This window comes from Schistocerca gregaria, chromosome 7 (genome assembly GCF_023897955.1).
Source record: "Schistocerca gregaria isolate iqSchGreg1 chromosome 7, iqSchGreg1.2, whole genome shotgun sequence".
NCBI classification, from domain to species: Eukaryota; Metazoa; Arthropoda; class Insecta; order Orthoptera; family Acrididae; genus Schistocerca; species Schistocerca gregaria.
In genome coordinates, this window is record NC_064926.1 from 501,262,620 (window position 1) to 501,272,691 (window position 10,072).

Genomic DNA, 10,072 nt, shown 5'->3' on the forward strand with positions numbered 1-10,072 from the left:
CCGAATCCCGCTCCAGCTACTGCCGGGTCTGGGTGCTAACGAGTCCTCTCCATTTGGCTCGGTCCTCCCACCACTTTTCTTCCTCCACTTGCTGCTAGGTCACACCAATCCTTTCTACAGATATTCTCATTCCCATTTTCCACCGTGTTCTTGGGCGCCCTCTAGGTCTTTTCCCATCCATCTTTAGTTCTTCCATAATTTTGGGGAGTCTCTGCCCATGCATCCTCTTAACATTCCCATACCATCTTAATTTCTTTCTTTCAATTTCTTCTCTCATACTTTCTTGTTTAAGGTCCTTTCTAATCTCTACATTCCTTACTCTGTCCATTCTTGTTTTTCCCTTAACTGCTCTGAGAAATCTCATTTCCCCTGCTTGCAGTCTGGTCCAGCCCCTTCCTGTCATTGTCCATGTTTCTCCACCATAGGTGACAATAGGGATGTAGTAATTCTTATACATAAGGAGTTTTGCTCTTTCTGAAACTTCATTATTCCAAATCAGGTGTTTTATTGATTGGTAGAAATTGCCTCCCTTCGGTAACCTCCTATTAATGTCGTTAGTTATTCTTCCATCCCTAGATATTTCACTCCCTAAGTATGTGAAACTTTCAACCACTTTAAGGGGTTCTCCATTCAAGGTAATACACTCCTGGAAATTGAAATAAGAACACCGTGAATTCATTGTTCCAGGAAGGGGAAACTTTATTGACACATTCCTGGGGTCAGATACATCACATGATCACACTGACAGAACCACAGGCACATAGACACAGGCAACAGAACATGCACAATGTCGGCACTAGTACAGTGTATATCCACCTTTCGCAGCAATGCAGGCTGCTATTCTCCCATGGAGACGATCCTAGAGATGCTGGATGTAGTCCTGTGGAACGGCTTCCCATGCCATTTCCACCTGGCGCCTCAGTTGGACCAGCGTTCGTGCTGGACGTGCAGACCGCGTGAGACGACGCTTCATCCAGTCCCAAACATGCTCAATGGGAGACAGATCCGGAGATCTTGCTGGCCAGGGTAGTTGACTTACACCTTTTAGAGCACGTTGGGTGGCACGGGATACATGCGGACGTGCATTGTCCTGTTGGAGCAGCAAGTTCCCTTGCCGGTCTAGGAATGGTAGAACGATGGGTTCGATGACGGTTTGGATGTACCGTGCACTATTCAGTGTCCCCTCGACGATCACCAGAGGTGTACCGCCAGTGTAGGAGATCGCTCCCCACACCATGATGCCGGGTGTTGGCCCTGTGTGCCTCGGTCGTATGCAGTCCTGATTGTGGCGCTCACCTGCACGGCGCCAAACACGCATACGACCATCATTGGCACCAAGGCAGAAGCGACTCTCATCGCTGAAGACGACACGTCTCCATTCGTCCCTCCATTCACGCCTGTCGCGACACCACTGGAGGCGGGCTGCACGATGTTGGGTCGTGAGCGGAAGACGGCCTAATGGTGTGCGGGACCGTAGACCAGCTTCATGGAGACGGTTGCGAATGGTCCTCGCCGATACCCCAGGAGCAACAGTGTCCCTAATTTGCTGGGAAGTGGCGGTGCGGTCCCCTACGGCACTGCGTAGGATCCTACGGTCTTGGCGTGCATCCGTGCGTCGCTGCGGTCCGGTCCCAGGTCGACGGGCACGTGCTTCTTCCGCCGACCACTGGCGACAACATCGATGTACTGTGGAGACCTCACGCCCCACGTGTTGAGCAATTAGGCGGTACGTCCACCCGGCCTCCCGCATGCCCACTATACGCCCTCGCTCAAAGTCCGTCAACTGCACATACGGTTCACGTCCACGCTGTCGTGGCATGCGACCAGTGTTAAAGACTGCGATGGAGCTCCGTATGCCACGGCAAACTGGCTGACACGTGCGGCGGCGGTGCACAAATGCTGCGCAGCTAGCGCCATTCGACGGCCAACACCGCGGTTCCTGGTGTGTCCGCTGTGCCGTGCGTGTGATCATTGCTTGTACAGCCCTCTCGCAGTGTCCGGAGCAAGTATGGTGGGTCTGACACACCGGTGTCAATGTGTTCTTTTTTCCATTTCCAGGAGTGTATTTCCGTTGATCCCTTTCTCTCTTCCAAATACCATTACTTCACTCTGATCTTTATTTACTTTTAGTCCATACCTTTTCATTATTTCAATCCACGCATCAAGCTGTAACTGTACATCTACCTCTTTATCACTCCATATTACCATATCATCTGCAAAAATCATCTTTTTGTCTTTTTCTTTTACTATGCCTTTAACTGCCCTATTCATTCCCTCCATCACAACATTAAAAAGTGCAGGAGATATAATACTTCCTTCCTTAAGTCCTTGACTTATTTCGAAGTATTCAGAGTTCCCCAATGGTGTTCTAATTCTACAATTGCGTCCTCTGTACATTATTTTTATAACATTAATGTATCCATCTTCTATATCTATCTTCTTCATTTCTTCCCAGAGTCTTTCCCTGTCCACTGAGTCATATGCCTTTTTTTAAAAAAACCATTATCACCCTCTCGTTATACTCACAAATTTTTTCCATCTGTTGGCGGATGGAAAATATCAGGTCGGTCGTGCTTCTTCCTTTCCTAAACCCATGCTGTTCTTCACTCAGCTCCTTTTCTATCTTTTCACTTATTAGATTTAGTAAAATACTTTCAAAAATCTTGGCTGTATGACTCAGAAGGGTTATTCCTCTGTAGTTTTTACAAAGTCTTTTAGTGCCTTTCTTGAAGATGGGAACAATGTCTCCTCTTCTCCAATCGTCAGGTATTGTACTATTTCCCCACACGCTTGATAGTACTCTATACAGCCACTGCATTCCCACTGGACCTGCTGCTCTTATCACTCCGCTGCAGAGCGAAAATTTCATTCTGGTCTGTATCCCTTTTTACCTACATCATTTGCTACATTTTTTATTTAAATTTTCTCGTGCGTGTGTGAGTATTAAAACCACTTCATTATGTTGATAACCTCTCGCTTATTTCGAGGAAAGAAAATGACCCGCAGACAGAATTACAAAGAGCTGGGAAAAGTGGGTGTTCTTTATGAAAAGCGGTTAATTGATGTCCTATTGGGTATAATGCAGTGTACGATTTGCAGGGGGGATGCGGGGGATTCCCCACACCCCCCACCCCCCCACCCCCACTCTCTGCATCAGACCATCCCTTCCTCTGGTTTTAGTTCATGCATCCCAACCTGCGATGTTTATTTCCCACGCACTGGAGTAAAACTTCACATATAATTTAAATTTGTGGAGCCGAACTCTGAAAGTTTTTAATACAGTCTTACTATTAATACTATTAATGTGTTTGCTTATTAATTTTGAAAAAGTGTTATGTACTCGTAGTAGTTACGTATTTCAAAACATTGGAACTAAATCATCTTTCTCATGTTGCCATTGTTGCTTTCGTCTAAGGTGCGTCATCCGTTAACTTGCGAGCTTGCGAGGTAAGTAGTGTGGCTGTCATACCGCAGCAGCCGTACCGCAGAGTCGGCTGAGCTGGGGGCTGAAAGTCCCACCACGGGCTTTGACACAGGCTGGTGACCGGCCCGGTATCTGTGCCAACATTTACCGTTTGGCCACCTTTTGGCAACGGTATGGTGCGGACTAAAGCGCCTGGGACGAAAGCACGCATTACTAAATAACGCACCATCGTATGCTTCTAGTTCCTAGGATACTACTTCGTGGACCTTCTTCAAGTACTCTTCTCTTCCACCATCGTTTTCTTTTCCTTTGGTTTTCATTTCAGTTGTTAGCTGCACGTGCAAGTACCAAGTAGGCCGCCGCTGCGATACTTTATCATCCATCATACTTCAAGACCGACGCACGTGTGGCTCAAATTCTGTTGATTTGGTATAAATTAACCTGCCGCATGCAACATACGCCGCAAGATGTTGCCTGTTGTAGCATGTTACAAGATGAGGCACACCACATTTCCGTAGCATGCCACAACGTTGTGTCGCCCCAGCGTAAACGTGGCTTTAGAGCCAGGTCTGTATTGTATGGTGGATGTGATGTGTTGCGTACGAAACTGAAACCTGCAATCAGATCCAAACGTCGTGGAAAACTATGAAGGGGTGTCATCCTGCAATAAGATAACGCTCGCCCACATTCTGCCAAACGGACAGCCGACAAAATAAAGGAGTTGAGATTCGAGGTGCTGGCTCCAAGCGATTTTCACAGGTTTGGACCCTTAACGGGAGCACTATAGGGAAGAAGATCTGAATGTGATGAAGACATCATTGTTGTTGTTGTTGTCTTCAGTCCTGAGACTGGTTTGATGCAGCTCTCCATGCTACTCTATCCTGTGCAAGCTGCTTCATCCCCCAGTACCTACTGCAACCTACATCCTTCTGAATCTGCTTAGTCTACTCATCTCTCGGTCTCCCTCTACGATTTTTACCCTCCACGCTGCCCTCCAATGCTAAATTTGTGATCCCTTGATGCCTCAAAACATGTCCTACCAACCGATCCCTTCTTCTAGTCAAGCTGTGCCACAAACTTCTCTTCTCCCCAATCCTATTCAATACCTCCTCATTAGTTACGTGATCTATCCACCTTATCTTCAGTATTCTTCTGTAGCACCACATTTCGAAAGCTTCTATTCTCTTCTTGTCCAAACTAGTTATCGTCCATGTTTCACTTCCATACATGGCTACACTCCAAACAAATACTTTCAGAAACGACTTCCTGATACATAAATCTATATTCGATGTTAACAAATTTCTCTTCTTGAGAAACGCTTTCCTTGCCATTGCCAGTCTACATTTTATATCCTCTCTACTTCGACCATCATCAGTTATTTTACTTCCTAAATAGCAAAACTCCTTTACTACTTTAAGTGTCTCATTTCCTAATCTAATTCCCTCAGCATCACCCGATTTAATTTGACTACATTCCATTATCCTCGTTTTGCTTTTGTTAATGTTCATCTTATATCCTCCTTTCAAGACACTGTCCATTCCGTTCAACTGCTCTTCCAAGTCCTTTGCCGTCTCTGACAGAATTACAATGTCATCGGCGAACCTCAAGGTTTTTACTACGTCTCCATGAATTTTAATACCTACTCCAAATTTTTCTTTTGTTTCCTTTACTGCTTGCTCAATATACAGATTGAATAACATCGGGGAGAGGCTACAACCCTGTCTCACTTCTTTCCCAACCACTGCTTCCCTTTCATGCCCCTCGACTCTTATTACTGCCATCTGGTTTCTGTACAAATTATAAATAGCCTTTCGCTCCCTGTATTTTACCCCTGCCACCTTTAGAATTTGAAAAAGAGTATTTCAATCAACATTGTCAAAAGCTTTCTCTAAGTCTACAAATGCTAGAAACGTAGGTTTGCCTTTTCTTAATCTTTCTTCTAAGATAAGTCGTAAGGTCAGTATTGCCTCACGTGTTCCAACATTTCGACGGAATCCAAACTGATCCTCCCCGAGGTCTGCATCTACCAGTTTTTCCATTCGTCTGTAAAGAATTCGCGTTAGTATTTTGCAGCCGTGGCTTATTAAACTGATAGTTCGGTAATTTTCACATCTGTCAGCACCTGCTTTCTTTGGGATTGGAATTACATCATTGTTGCGGAGCAAAATTGATTACAAATTCAACCTAAAAACGTATTTTCTGATGAAATAAAAAAAAAATCTCGTAAAACGTCGGGAAAACTGCATTGAAGTCCAGGGAGGTTACGTAGAAAAATAACGCTCGTTTCAGTTTTCTAAGTACAGCTTTTCACAAATGTGCCTTTACTTTTTGAATTCCCGTCGTATACCTGTAAGTAGATGATTTTGTAAATAAGCTTTACCTATAATGCACTTTTAAAGATATAACAAGGGATGGCTTTTCTGATAGTGCATACGCGTGAATAGTGAGTTTCGGCGTTAACATCTATTTATAAACAGCTGTTTAACCATGACTAACGCCACGGTCCAAGCTGGTAACATATGTAATTATACTAACCCCCTAAGACATCCCCCCCACCCCCCACTGGTAAAAGCACAAACCGCACACTGGTATAATGTCACACGCCGCGAGTTAGGTTTCCGGCATCCGGAGGCAGCCAGCTACTCGCCGTGCCCCGTCGCGGCCCGGCCGGCCTGGCGGGTATCGAGCGCCGCTGCCCCCGGCAAACAAGAGAGCCGGGGGGGGGGGGGGGTTGCCATGGAAACCGCACGGGCAGCAGCCAGCGAGCGCCGGCCCGGGCAGGTGGCCGCCGCCTGCGTGTTGTCACCGGAAACTGCGGGCAGCGTTCAGCGGACACTCTGCCAGAGCACTGGCGGTGGAGGCTAACAGCGTTAACTGGGGTACTCGCCAGCTCCTTAGTGGGGGTGGGACGTCAAACGGGACGACTCGGAGCAGGAGAGGCACCACAGGACATTTCAATTTCCACTGTCTATACTTTTACAAATAAATTCATAAAACTTTGTCACCATGACCAGGAAGGATTCAGAATTTACACTCATAGCAACGGAAGCTCTAAAACAAAACGAAGTCATTTTTTTACGTGTAAAATTTCATCATTTTTTCACTTACTAATGGCAGCATTTGTTGCTATAGGGGTGCACATTTCTTCATAAGTAAGAGAGATTCTTCGATGAATTTTGCACAGCATATAAACCATACTTAAAGTTGTATGAAACTCTAGAATTTTCCAAATCTATTACAAACTGTGGTAAAAATTGAGGTAATTAACTATAAAATTTGTGTTTTTTCTAAATATTAAGTTTAAAGTATAACAGTTCATTCATTTTTTCATAAATTAAATAAATTCTAGAGTGAGTATGGTATGAATGCTGTGCAAAATACATCGAAGAATGTCTCTAACTTATGAAGAAAAGTGTACGTATAGCAACAAATGCAGCCATTAGTAAGTGAAAAAATGATGAAATTTCGCACGTAAAACAAATTTATTTTGTTATGTTTTCGAACTTCCACTGCAATGAGTGTGAATCCTGAATCCTTCCTGGTGATGCTGACAAAGTTTTATGAATTTGTTATGGTGGAAATTAAAATGTCCTGAGATGCCTCTCCTGCTCCAAGTTTGACGTCCTACCCCCTTAAAAGGACCCACGCTCTGAACCGTTCCTTCCCACTCGCACAGACTTCAGCACTGTGAGCTGTCGTTCCGCGCTTCTGACGCCACAGTGCGGAAAAAGCACGCTGCACACATTCAAATCTCTGACCGAAAATTTAATCATCTCAGATCTATAGATCACCTGCTCCTGAGATACAGGCAGGATTTCCCCATTACATTCAATGCTTGGATGCTGTTCCAGTACCGGAGAACCTTGGCAATAGTGACGATCTAAGGAGAAAATAAGCTGAGGATGTGAAATGAAATTTATATTATGGAGGGCATTCGACTACGGAAGTCTGTGCAGCTATTTTAGCTATAATGCTGCGCTGGTGTAATGATTAAGAAACCCGCCTTGAAAGCAAGGAGACGTGGGCTCATGTCCCGGCCACAACACAAATTCTAATTCACTTCTTCAGCTTTCATCATTACAATACAAACTTCTTTAAGCGCTAGTGCACTGAATCTCATTTTATCACAACAAATCGTACCAATAATGTGCAGAGCAGTACCGAGCGCATTTGAAGGGCACCTATATGCCCGCATCTCGTGGTCGTGTGATAGCGTTCTCGCTTCCCGCACCCGGGATCCCGGGTTCGATTCCCGGTGGGGTCAGGGATTTTCTCTGCCTCGTGATGGCTGGGTGTTGTGTGTTGTCCTTAGGTTAGTTAGGTTTAAGTAGTTCTAAGTTCTAGGGGACTGATGACCATAGCTGTTAAGCCCCATAGTGCTCAGGGCCATTTGAACCATATTTGGCGCCTACATCACATACAGGCCATCTCTGTTGCCAACATAGATTAGGAAAACGCCATATTGGATTTTCCTTGAGGCCCATATTTGGTATGTTGTGTATCATAACTTACGTCCTACAAACGTAGGCACTTCAAAGAAAAAGCCTGCTGAGGACCTCTCGAAAATGCGTCATCATTGGTACCATTTGTTGTGATAAAATGAGAGGCGATGTACTAGTCCTGCTTAAAGAAGTTTGTATTGTAATAATGAAACCTGAAGAAGTGAATAAGACTTCGTGTTGTGTCCAGGACATGAGCCCACGTGCCGGCTGGAGTGGCCGAGCGGTTCTAGGCGCTTCAGTCTGGAACCGCGCGACCGCTACGGTCGGAGGTTCGAATCCTGCCTCGGGCATGGATGTGTGTTCTCCTTATGTTAGTTAGGTTTAAGTAGTTCTAAGTTCTAGGGGACTGATGACCTCAGAAGTTTAGTCCCATAGTGCTCAGAGCCATTTGAACCATTTTTTGAGCCCACGTCCCCTTGCTTTCAAGACGGGTTTCTTAATCATTACACCAGCACAGCATGGTAGCTAAAATAGTTGCACGGACTTCCGTATTCGAATGCCCTCCATAATATAAACTTTAATTCACATCTTCAACTTATTTTCCCCTTCTTAGATCGTCACTATTGCCAAGGTTCTCTGGTACTGGAATAGCATCCCAGCACTGAATGTAATGGGGAAATCGTGCCTGCATGTTAGGCGGAGGTGATCTATAGATCTGAGATAATTAAATTTTCCTTGAGAGATTTGAATGTGTGCAGTGATAGGTCAAACTTTGTGGTGGTGTAATGGCTAGCAGATGTGCAGTGTCAGCAATGAGAGGCATGTTCAAGTCCCGACGCCAGCACAAATTTTAATTAATTTCTTCTGCTTCCACCATTACCGTAGATAAAGAGGAGACTCAAATGTCTCAAGGAAAATTTAATTACATCAGATCTATGTGCATTATAAGTTAAGTCCTATGAAAGTATGCCATTTCAAGGCGTCCTCACATTGAAAACACATAAAAATGGCATTGTTATCGGTACGATTTGTTATAATTAAGTGTCAGTTAATAACATAGAACTGATTAAAGCCTTGAAGAGATGGTAACATACAAGATATGACCATACGTTCTGGAAGTTCAGTGAAGTCTAAAGAATAAAGATGCAGAGGTACGAAGCGATGTGTGTGGAGGGCAGCCGGCCGGTGTGGCAGAGCGCCTCTAGGCGCTTCAGTCTCGAACCGCGCGACCGCTACGGTCGCAGGTTCGAGACCTGCCTCGGGCATCGATGTGTGTGATGTTCTTAGGTTAGTTAGGTTTAAGTAGTTCTAAGTTATAGGGGACTGATGACCTCAGGTGTTAAGTCCCATAGTGCTCAGAGCCATTTGAACCATTTGTTTGTGTGGTGTGCAGGTGGTTCGCGTCTCGATCAATCTTGTTTCAAGTCTAACACCCTGAGATCGAAAACGTCATGCAATCTTATTTCAAGTCTAACATTTCAAATGTTCTAAATATTATTCTACTGAATAAACACAATGATCTAGTAAGAAGACCTGAGTGTTCTTTCTAAAAAGTGAGAAAGATGAAATAAATTTTATCTTACGTGGAAGACTATTGCAAACTTGTACAACAATTTTCGTAATGGAATTTTTATAAGGCGGCACCATTACTGACTGGACAAGGAATTTTCCTTTTTGCCTTACAACGTATTCACGAGTATTGATATTTTAATTTATGTACGCTACGACAGAACAACATGACTAGCATATTGAGAAGAGAGGAAATGCAGGAGCCCTCTGGGTGGGCACGATAAACTGCCGGCCGGCTGATGTGACCCAGCGGTTCTAGGCGCTACAGTCTGGAACCGCACGACCGCTACGGTCGCAGGTTCGAATCCTGCCTCGGGCATGGATATGTGTGATGTCCTTAGGTCAGTTAGGTTTAAGTAGCTCAAAGTTCTAGGGGACTGATGACCTCAGAAGTTAAGTCTCATAGTGCTCAGAGCCATTTAAACCATTTGATAAACTGCCACTTCCGGGGCGGTGTGGTGTGCCAGTATCGGACTGAGTCCCGCGTGGTGAATTAACGACGATGGACGGTGTGCTGGGAAGTGTGGATGTGGTTTTTAGGTGGTTTCCCACATCCGACTATGTGAATGCTGGGCTTGTACTCAAGTCCCGCCTCAGTTCTCCGATTCACAAACATTCAGAGAAATTTGGCACACTT